Source organism: Chondrus crispus, genomic scaffold (assembly GCF_000350225.1).
Source record: "Chondrus crispus Stackhouse genomic scaffold, scaffold_418, whole genome shotgun sequence".
In the NCBI taxonomy this organism is placed as follows: domain Eukaryota; phylum Rhodophyta; class Florideophyceae; order Gigartinales; family Gigartinaceae; genus Chondrus; species Chondrus crispus.
The window spans coordinates 9,608-19,214 of NW_005179315.1; positions in this window are offsets into that span (position 1 = coordinate 9,608).

Here is a 9,607-nt window from a genome sequence, read left to right on the forward strand (position 1 = left end):
TACGAACCAAACGGAACTGCGATCCTTTCTCGGGATGTGCAACGTGTACCGACGGTTTGTGCAAGGATTCGCGAAGATCGCCGCGCCGCTGAATAAGAAGACCGGCAAGAATCAGCCCTACAAGTTCGAGATCTTAACCGATGCGGAATACGCGGCGTTTGAGGAATTGAAGCGGCGCCTCGTGTCGCCGCCAATCCTCGCGCTGCCCCGCTACGGACGGAAATATACGCTGGACACCGACGCGTGCGGACACCAAGTGGGTTGCGCCCTTCTACAGGAGCAACCCGATGGAGGTACTCGACCGATCGGATATTGGAGCCGTGCGTTGACCGACGCGGAGCGCAATTATACGACTACCGAAAAGGAATGCTTGGCCGTAGTGTGGAGCATCCTCACCCTACGGCCGTACCTATACGAAAGCGCGTTCAACCTCCGCACGGATCACGAGGCCCTACGCTGGGTCCTCAATTTAGCGGACAGTTCCGGTCGGCTCGCTCGCTGGCGCCTGCGCTTGGCGGAGTACGACTACGAGGTACAGTACCGCCCAGGCGTCAAGCACCAACTCGCGGACGGCGTATCGCGCTTACGTACGGATGGAGGAGACACCGAACCGGTCGATGATGAGGTCCCGTGCTTCGCGGTCCAGTACGATGAGGGCAGCGAGGCCCTCCTGGACAATGTGCACTGGGACCCGCCGCAAGACCGTCCGGACGGTTGTCACGCGCTCGCGATAACTCCCGAGGAACGCGACGCTGCGTCCATCTCGGTTGAGGAATTTTTACGCGAACAAGCTGAGGACGCCTTCTGTCGCTTCGCCGCGGAAACCGTCGGGACGCCGAACTCGAAGTTCGACATCGACCGTTACGGATTTCTCGTGAGGACGTCCCCGCTGGACGGGACCCTGCAGCGCGTGGTACCGACTCGGTTGCGCCCCCGGGTACTGTACCTGGCACACCATCCGAGGTTGGCAGGTCCCCCGGGAGCGACGCGTATGTACTACACCCTTCGCAGGGAGTACTACTGGCCACACATGGCCAGCGACGCGTTTTCGACCGTACGGAATTGCACCTCGTGTGCTGCGACCCGCGGGACGCTTGTCAAGAACCAAAAGGATCTCAAGCTGTTCCCCGCGGCGGGCCCCTTGGAGTTTGTGGCGATGGACCTCCTGGGGCCCCTGCCCAAGACGGCGCACGGAAACCAACACGTGTTGGTAATTACCGACCGGTTCTCTAAGCTAACGCGCAGTATCCCGCTCCGGACCACAACCGCTTCGGTCGTCGCAAACGCGTTTTTAGACAACTCGGTCTACGTTTACGGAGCGCCGCGCTACGTACTAACCGACAATGGCCCCCAGTTCGCTGCGAAATTCTTCGACGCGGTATGCGCCCTCCTGGGGGTGCGGCATTATCTCACGACAGCCTACCACCCCCAGTCGAATGGGCAGACCGAACGGTTCAATCGCACGCTGGTGCAACGCCTCCGGCACTACGTGGAGGAGCACCAGCGCGATTGGGACGACTACGTGCAGCCGCTGACCTTCGCGTACAATACGCAGGTCCACCGGTCGACGGAGACGACTCCGTTCGACCTGGTGTTAACGCAGCCACCGTCCGGTTTAATTCTCCCCGGTACTGTGCCGCAGGACGCGGGGACCCATCGAGAGGACCCGCGGACCCCGGTGCAGTACATGCGCGCCACGCTGCGCAAGCTTCGCGACGCTCTCGACCGCGCTCGGACGAAATTATCCGCATCGCAAAAGCGGTACAAGGACGATTTTGACAAGAAGGTCCGCTTCCGTCCGGTCGTTGTGGCGGGCGATTTTGTCTACGTCGATCGCCCGCCCCGCCCGTTGACAAGCGTCGAGCGACGCACGCGTGCGCAAGGTACGACCGGAACGGACGAGCTCTCTGTCAAACTTCTACCAAAGACAGAGGGGCCGTTTCGCGTGCGCTCCGCTACGGACACCACGGTCCTCATCGAGCAGGACGGTGTGGAGAACCGCGTGAGCATCGACCGCGTCACAAAAATGCCACGCGGGCCGGGGGACACTGTCACCTCGGCCATTCCATCCGCATCGGACGCACAAACTACAACGCCTCGCGCGGAATACGTCGTTGACCGCATCGTCGGACACCGTATGACCCGCGGCGGCATCGAGTACAAGGTTCGCTGGTACGGGTACGCCGCTTCCGACGATACCTAGGAGCCCTCCGAGGGGCTCCCGCAACATTTCATCGACCGATATTGGCGTACGCGCCAAGGACGGACAAGCGCGCTCGCGTAGCGCTTCTTCCGGCCTCGCATGGCCGAACCGCCAGGACGACCTCGCTCGCGCGCGTCGTGCACTGCCGCCCGCACGCGCCAAAAGGAGAAGGCAAGGAACACCGCTAGTCGGCTCTGTTTACTGTGGGCGAAGCCCCTAATGGGCTACGCGAAAGGGGGCGACCAACGGGTCGGGGCTGAAGAACGACGCGTGCGCTTAGCCGGCGGAGCCGCCGCGGCATCTTCGGGCGCGGGGTGCGAGGCCCCGACCGTAGCGGCAGGCATCGGCGGCGCCGCGAGACGTTGGCTGACGACCGCGAGGATGTCCTGCACGCCGCGGAGCTTCTCGTGATGCTCGACGCGCTCACGCTCCGCCGCGGTGGAGGCCTCTCGGAGCGCCGCGACGGTCGTCTCCAGCTGCTTGGCTTGGTGCATCCACTCGCGCGCCTGCAGCAGCGCCTGCTCAACCGACGAAGCAACTGTTGCCCCCTCGAAGGAGCAAGCGTACTTCAGGGCAGTGAACGCGGCCTCCTCACGGAGGCGCTCCGGGGAAGACCGGCCGGACGGTTGCGGAACTGGAGGAGGCGGCATCGGAACGGGACGATGATCGCCTTCGGTACCGGTCACCACGCTGATGTGTGGGGGGCTTGAGGTGGGGGCCGAAATTCCCACGACACCGGGGGGTTCTCTTAACCCCCTCGGTGAGTCGCTCTGGATCGATGCCACGCGAGCGGATCCGCCGCGGGCCGGTACCGCGGTCTCGACGACGCTCCTCACCGCACCGGTTCCTGCATCGCGCGGCGGCGGGACATCGGCATCGGCAAGCAAGTCGCCCGTGTCACCCGCGTCGACCGTGTCGACTGCGCCGTCCACGTCGACCGCGACGGTCGCGTCCGCTGGACCGGGGGCCGCGCTGCCACCATCGGCACCGGTCTCTGCCTCGGCGCCGGCGGGCATCGGTAGAGTACACCGCTGGTTCCAGCTGAACCACGCGAAGTTCGGCCGGCCGCTCCAATCCATACCCTCGGTGAAGGCCAACAGCTGCGTCGCGTACGCCGCCTCAAACGCCGTACCCTCGAGGATCTCCGCGATACCGACCGAGCGGATTAAATCAATGAGCCCCGCCGAGAGGCGGAAGAGCAGGCCGCGCTCACCGAACGGTTCCTCGCGCCGCGCGATCAGCCGCGGGTCGGGACACTTCGTGAAGAACGGCAGTCCCTCGCGAGCGGCGTGTAAGAAGCACAGGAAGGCCAAAACCGCCCATTCGGAAAGCATGATCGCGTGCACCAAGACGCGCGTTCGCTCCGTTTCCGCGGATTCCGATCGGCCGAACGGCAACCAATGCGCCGCCACGTACGCCATGACGCTCGGCGTCGGTACGCACAGGTACTCCGGCGTCTCGAACGTCGACCAGTTCGGCGGGAGCGCGGGGTACAGGCCACGCCGCGCGGCGCTGGGCACCGAGAAAAACTCGGTGCTGTGCCACATGTGGGAGAAATCGTCCACCCGGCGCCAGCGCAGCCGACTCTCGTGCGCTGCGTCCTCACCCCACCGCGCTCGGTTCGCAACGCTGTACCAGCTGTCGAAAGGCCGCGGAAAGGCCACCAAGCGGACGTCGGGCGCGAGGCCCTCGTAGCGGCGATACCGACCGAAGAGGTTCAGCAGCGAGATGTGGTACTTTTCCTAGCCCTCACAGCGGACGTAGAGCAAGTCACTGCCCGCCGCTGCCGGCGTCCGACACGGAGCGTGACGCCACCGCGCCTTCCACGCGCCGGCGCGGTTCTCTTGCGCCACGGCACCGCGTCCGGACGGAGTCTTGATCGCGCGCACCATCGGAATGGCCGCGAATCTCGCCGCGTCCAGCAAGTTCCGCTGAACGTACTCCTCGACCGTAAGCGGAGGCTTGCGGCCCGCAGCGCGCCGGCGTGCGCGCCGGCGGCGGTGGTCCATCGAGGACCCAGGCCACAGCGACCGTACGGAACCGACGCCGCTGCGCAGCCAGCCCGGGGTACTCGGGGCGATGAACACCCGCCCCAGCGACGTTGTCGCTCCCCGTCCGGCCGGCGCAAGCGCTACGCTACTCGACGGCGCCGGCGCCGCGTACGGCGCCTCGGAAGCGGCCCTTGTGAGCGCCGTACCCGCAGCGGGCAGCGGCGACATGGGAGGCGGCGGCAGCTCCACGGGGAGCTCCGGGTCCGCCTCAACCATTCTTGGAGCCACGCCCACGAGGGGCAGCGGCGAGGACTGTGTTGCTTGGGCGCCCAGCGGTGGCGGAGCGACCGGTACGGGCGAATCAATTGGCGCTTGCGCGGGCCCCGCCACTCCAGGGGGCGGTTGCAGGCCGTCGCGAAGGCGTCGTCGCGGTTGGAAGGTGGGACCGACCGGCGTCGCTGCCGGAGCCCGAGGCGGGCTCAACGGCTGCCTGTACGCGCGCACAGCCGGAGTGTCGCGATGACCGTCCATCGGTTGGTTGAAGAGCCGCTGTAGGGGAATGTCGTCGTCGCTGTCGGAGGAGGTTTCGGAGTTCGCAGCGGAGTGTTGGGGAAGAATTGGGGGGTCAGTGTGGATCGCGTGGGGAGAATCGGAAGACGCGCTCTCCGAATCGGACGAACTCGCGGCGTTATATACCGCCAGCTCGCTGACGAGCCAGGGGGCATGATCGTCCACACGGAGGGGCTTTTGTTCCCGCATCGTGCGCGATAGAAGGAAACGTCCGGAACGGACCCGCGCGCTCGAGTAGAGGGTCGCTACGGGGACGTAGCGAAAGCTAAGGGGGGAGGTCTGTAGTATAATGACCGGCGCGAGCGCGCGGAGGTCATCGGACGGCCGTATACGGTATACACGTGGGCGGCTGTGCCCACGTGTAGCGAGCGCGCGCGCATGCCGAGCGGTCGTAATCTGGCGTACGTGTACAGTAGTGCACGTGTCGTCCGAGCGGTAGTCTACGCGTGTTACGTGTGCGCGGTAGCACACGTGTCGTCCGTGCGGTAGTCTGTAAGCAACACGCGTGTACAGTAGTGCACACGTGTAGTAGCAGCGTCCGTGCGGTAGTAGCAATTATGGCGCTAGTTTTTTTAATTGTGTACAGTACCCGGCACGCACTAGGCGGCAGGTACTGTACTACTGTACTGGGACAGGTGTCCGAGGCGTCCCCCTGCGGGGTTAAGACCTGGCACCCATCCCCACCAGTAAACGGGGGCAAGCTCGCCCCCGTCCCTTTTGCGCCTACGTACGTCCGTTTTCGGTTGTCTGTCGCGCGCGCTGGCTTCTAACCCGTTACCGGTCGCTCCCGTTCACGCACCACGGGGCGACTGCGCGTAACCGGCCAGTGAGCCACTCCCTTTTCGCGAGCTCGTCCGATCGGTTCAATTGGCGCGTCGCGTCCGCGCCGCGTGCTCCCTCGCTAAAGCCTCCGCCTCTCACCCAACCCAGGGCGGAGAGGAGTTATCCCACAACGGAGACCAACCTTTCTCGGTTATCTATTATGGATGTTTTTCTTACAACGGCCTTGCTTGAAAAGCTGCGTGCAATTGTGGATCGTGTCTTACACGAGCGAGATGAGAAATGTTTCAGTGTAACTGAACTAAAGGGTGTCATAACTCTACATGTACTGGCGCCATCTTACGGAGCCTCTGTTGCGTGTATAACGGAGCCGAAGAACGAAAAGTTTTTCTTTCAAATGGGAATCAGCGGGGAGTTCTCTGCTCGAGTCTGGTCGGCGTTGTCATGTAAAGCAGAGCGCAGACAGAGCGTTCACATCTCCGGAAATCTTTGGGCAAACAAACCTACACGCGGAAATTCTTTAATAACGGAAATGGAACAAGAAACGGCCGCTGTGAATCGAGGTATTCTTTAAATACCGGGACTGACGGTTTTCAGCCTGGATGACGATCACCAAAGACTAAGATCAAGAGCTGTTTCCCAGTTTACCAATTTGAGCCATCTCAATAATCCCCAAAAAGCACTGGGACCTGTTAACAACGCGATGTGCTCAGCTCTGAACCCTGTTTTTCTTGCCAGTCACTACTCACGATTGCGAGAGAAAGCGATTCATATTCGGCAACGTCTAGTCCAACTGATCCAAAGCGTTCCAACGACCGGTAGTATCTCACCGATGACTGATTCAATTTTTGCTGCAGATCGCGGCTACAACTCGAAAGAAACAATTGACTTCATAAATGATAAGCTCTGTCCGACGGGATTAGGAACTCACAGAAGAACTCTGTATTATCCGTTTGTCTTCGGAGATGGCCCAATAAGAAAGAGACATAAAGGGATGATCGTGAGCGAGAAGGGCTGTCGTGCAATATACAAAGCGCATCAAAAATCGACAGCTGAGGGCGGGAAAAGAATTGAGGCGGCAGTATACAGAGAGAGTTTTTCAGGCCGAGTGGCTGCAATGTACCACAACAACCTGCGAATGTTTGACAGTAAGAAATTTGTGCTTCTCCCAAAGTCTTCCTTCAAGAGAGTGATAAGGCCTGAAAGCATTGTTGAATTTCAGGTCCTCTACGGTAGAAGTGAAGAATTGTATCTAGGGCGTACAAAGCGAAGGGGACCGTCGAGATCGGAGATTCTTTTTTTACCATCGTACAAAGTATCCCAGTCCTTAAGTTTACTCAAGCATTACACGCTACTACAATCCGAAGATCCAAGATGGTTCCTCGCAAGAGCTTTTCAGTTCACGTCGCGAACGACACACGAATTTTTGACATCAGTTGCCGCTGACTTCGACAGCAACATGCAAGTACTAGGAAACATATTGTCAAACTTTTGGATTGTGGCGGGAGCCAACAGGCTTTCACAGCATCCAGGGGAGGCTACCGACGTACTTACATCTAAATGGAGTAGTGTGTTATCAAATTTGAATATCAGAGCTTTGAACAAGCCTCATACAAGCAATTTGGTATCTGCTATTTATGTACTCAAATCTTGCACAGCTGAGGCGCTGCAATCCTGGAGAAAAACAAAAATCCTCAAAGTTTTCGCAAATGTAAATCGGAGGTAGCCGTCCTCCTTACGGAAGCAAATACTGATTCAGAATCTATTGCAATTACGTGACAGAATTAACGACGGAACAGAAGAAATTGCGGTTCCTGCGTTCGAAGAGGACGAGGACTTCATTATCACAGAGGCTCGTAAAATTGCTTTTCGGAGGAGCATGTACAGAACATCTCTCAATTCATGGATGATGAAGCCTCTGGTGAGTACTCCGGGCATGAGAGAGGGATCGGTAAACGAAGAGCAGGTTTTAAGGGCACTTCCTTATTTCTTTGACAACCACGTCGCCATGCATCTTTCGGCTACCAGCTCTATAAATTTTACAAGCTCAGAGGCCTGCCAAAAACTGACAATTGAATATGTAAGAGCGACGGGTCTGGTGGGTTCGGCTACAGTACCAGCCCTCGCTGACTCGCCAGACGCGGTGATTGCTCTTTCGAATGCTGAGGGAGATTCGTTTGTAGCAGGGGTCGAAATTAAGACCATGACCACTCCCAACACAATTGAGGCGGCAAGAGTTCCGCTTCAATCGTTTTCAGAATTACCTGTTTTGAACAATATCGGGAGTGACTCATGTGCGACGGATAAATTTTTCAAGCTCGTGCCGACACCGGCGTATAGATCTCAGTGCTTACATCATGCATGCACAATGAATGTGAAGCATGTACTCTTTGTGGTTGCGAAACGCAGCAACTGTGGAGTAGGAGAGGTTATTTACGCCACTCTCCTTCAATTCAGTACATCTCTACAAAGTGAGTACATTTATTGCATGCGATCATTGACACTAAGCTGCTTCTCTTGGATCGAGAAAGAAGCAGAGCATATCCCATAGGAGTACGATGAAATGTTAAAAGAAAGTTACGCAACGGATCTGTTCTCATACGCAAACTTTTACAGTCTAAGTCACGCGTACAAACAGCTCGCTGAAGAGTCAGGACCCCTAACGCCCGCCCGAATGATACGACCTGCAGCTTTGGGTTTCTGGAACCACCTGAAAGGAGGAGTAGATGACATTACAAGGTATATTATTGCTATTGGTGGTAAATTTGATCTTCTGAGGAGATAAAATTTTGGGCCAAATTTTTTTGGAAATGGAGGTCCGATAATTTTGATTTCTAACCTCCGCAGGTAGTCCCACGCGCCACCTGTGGTGGTCAGAAATCAAAACTGGCTTGCCCGCCTCTGCAGAGGCGGGCGGGCCAGTTTTGATGTATGACTTGTGCAAGAATATCACAAGCAGTTCATAAACTGCTTGTCATATTCTTGCATAAGTCATAAATCTGCTCAACTACGTCCGCTGGCTGCCCCACGCCGACGCTCCTTGGCCTGAAACAGCTCTCGTCCGACACCCTGGCATTGGTTGCCCACACGCGCCAGCACAACCTCAATTGAGGTTGTGCTGGCGCGTGTGGGCTGCGATTGCGAAAGCGTTAACGCTTTGCCGCGCGCTGCGTCACCTACAGATGCATGCTTCACAGATCCGTTCCAGTGCCGCACCATCCTGTCATACCGCTCCCGGACCTGCTTGACCGGCTTGCCCTCGCGCTTCTAGAGCGCCCCGTAGATAAAAATGTAGTGCAATGTGCCTGTCAGGCCGGAACCAGGGTCCAACGGTCCAGCGACAACACAACCAACAAACAACAACCAACAAGAGTTGCCGACGGCACTGCCCTACGGAGTGTCCGATTCTCCCTTTCCCTTTAAGTGGGTTTGCGGCCCACAGTAGCTCAAGTCCCTGATAGGGGGGGGCAAAAGGAAGATGCCCGGTCCGGGACGAATGGTAGTAGAGTCTTGTACAGGCAGCTGCTCCGCGAGTTCGGGGCGGTGATTAAGAAGCCGGGCCCGATGGGTCGTAAAGCCAATGCTCGCTGAGCGCCTGGTACACCTTATACCCTTGATAAGGTCTTCGACGGGGGCGTCGCAACGCAGCCCGACGGGAATTAGCAAAAACGTAGCAGCGCTACACCTCCGTACTGCCGGATGGCAAAGTACCGACACCGGAACGGTCGCAACCTGTATCCGATGGAACCAACACTGTCCTGTATAAACAACAGGACCTTCGAGGGAGACGTCGTCGCAACAGCCTCCGTCGGTGGACGTAAACAAGTAGCAGCGCTACACCCACGTGTCGCCCGATGGCTAAGACACCTACACCGGTCCGGTCGCAACCTGTATCCGATGGAACCAACAACAAACAAAAGAACCAACACAAGAGCCCGATGACTCCAGTCGTCACAATGCGGATCGCAATCAGGCACTGTGGAACCAACACAAGATACGGGAATAGAAAGAGAGATAGAAATAGAAAAGGATAGGTGAAATAAAGGAAAAGGAAAGGGAACCC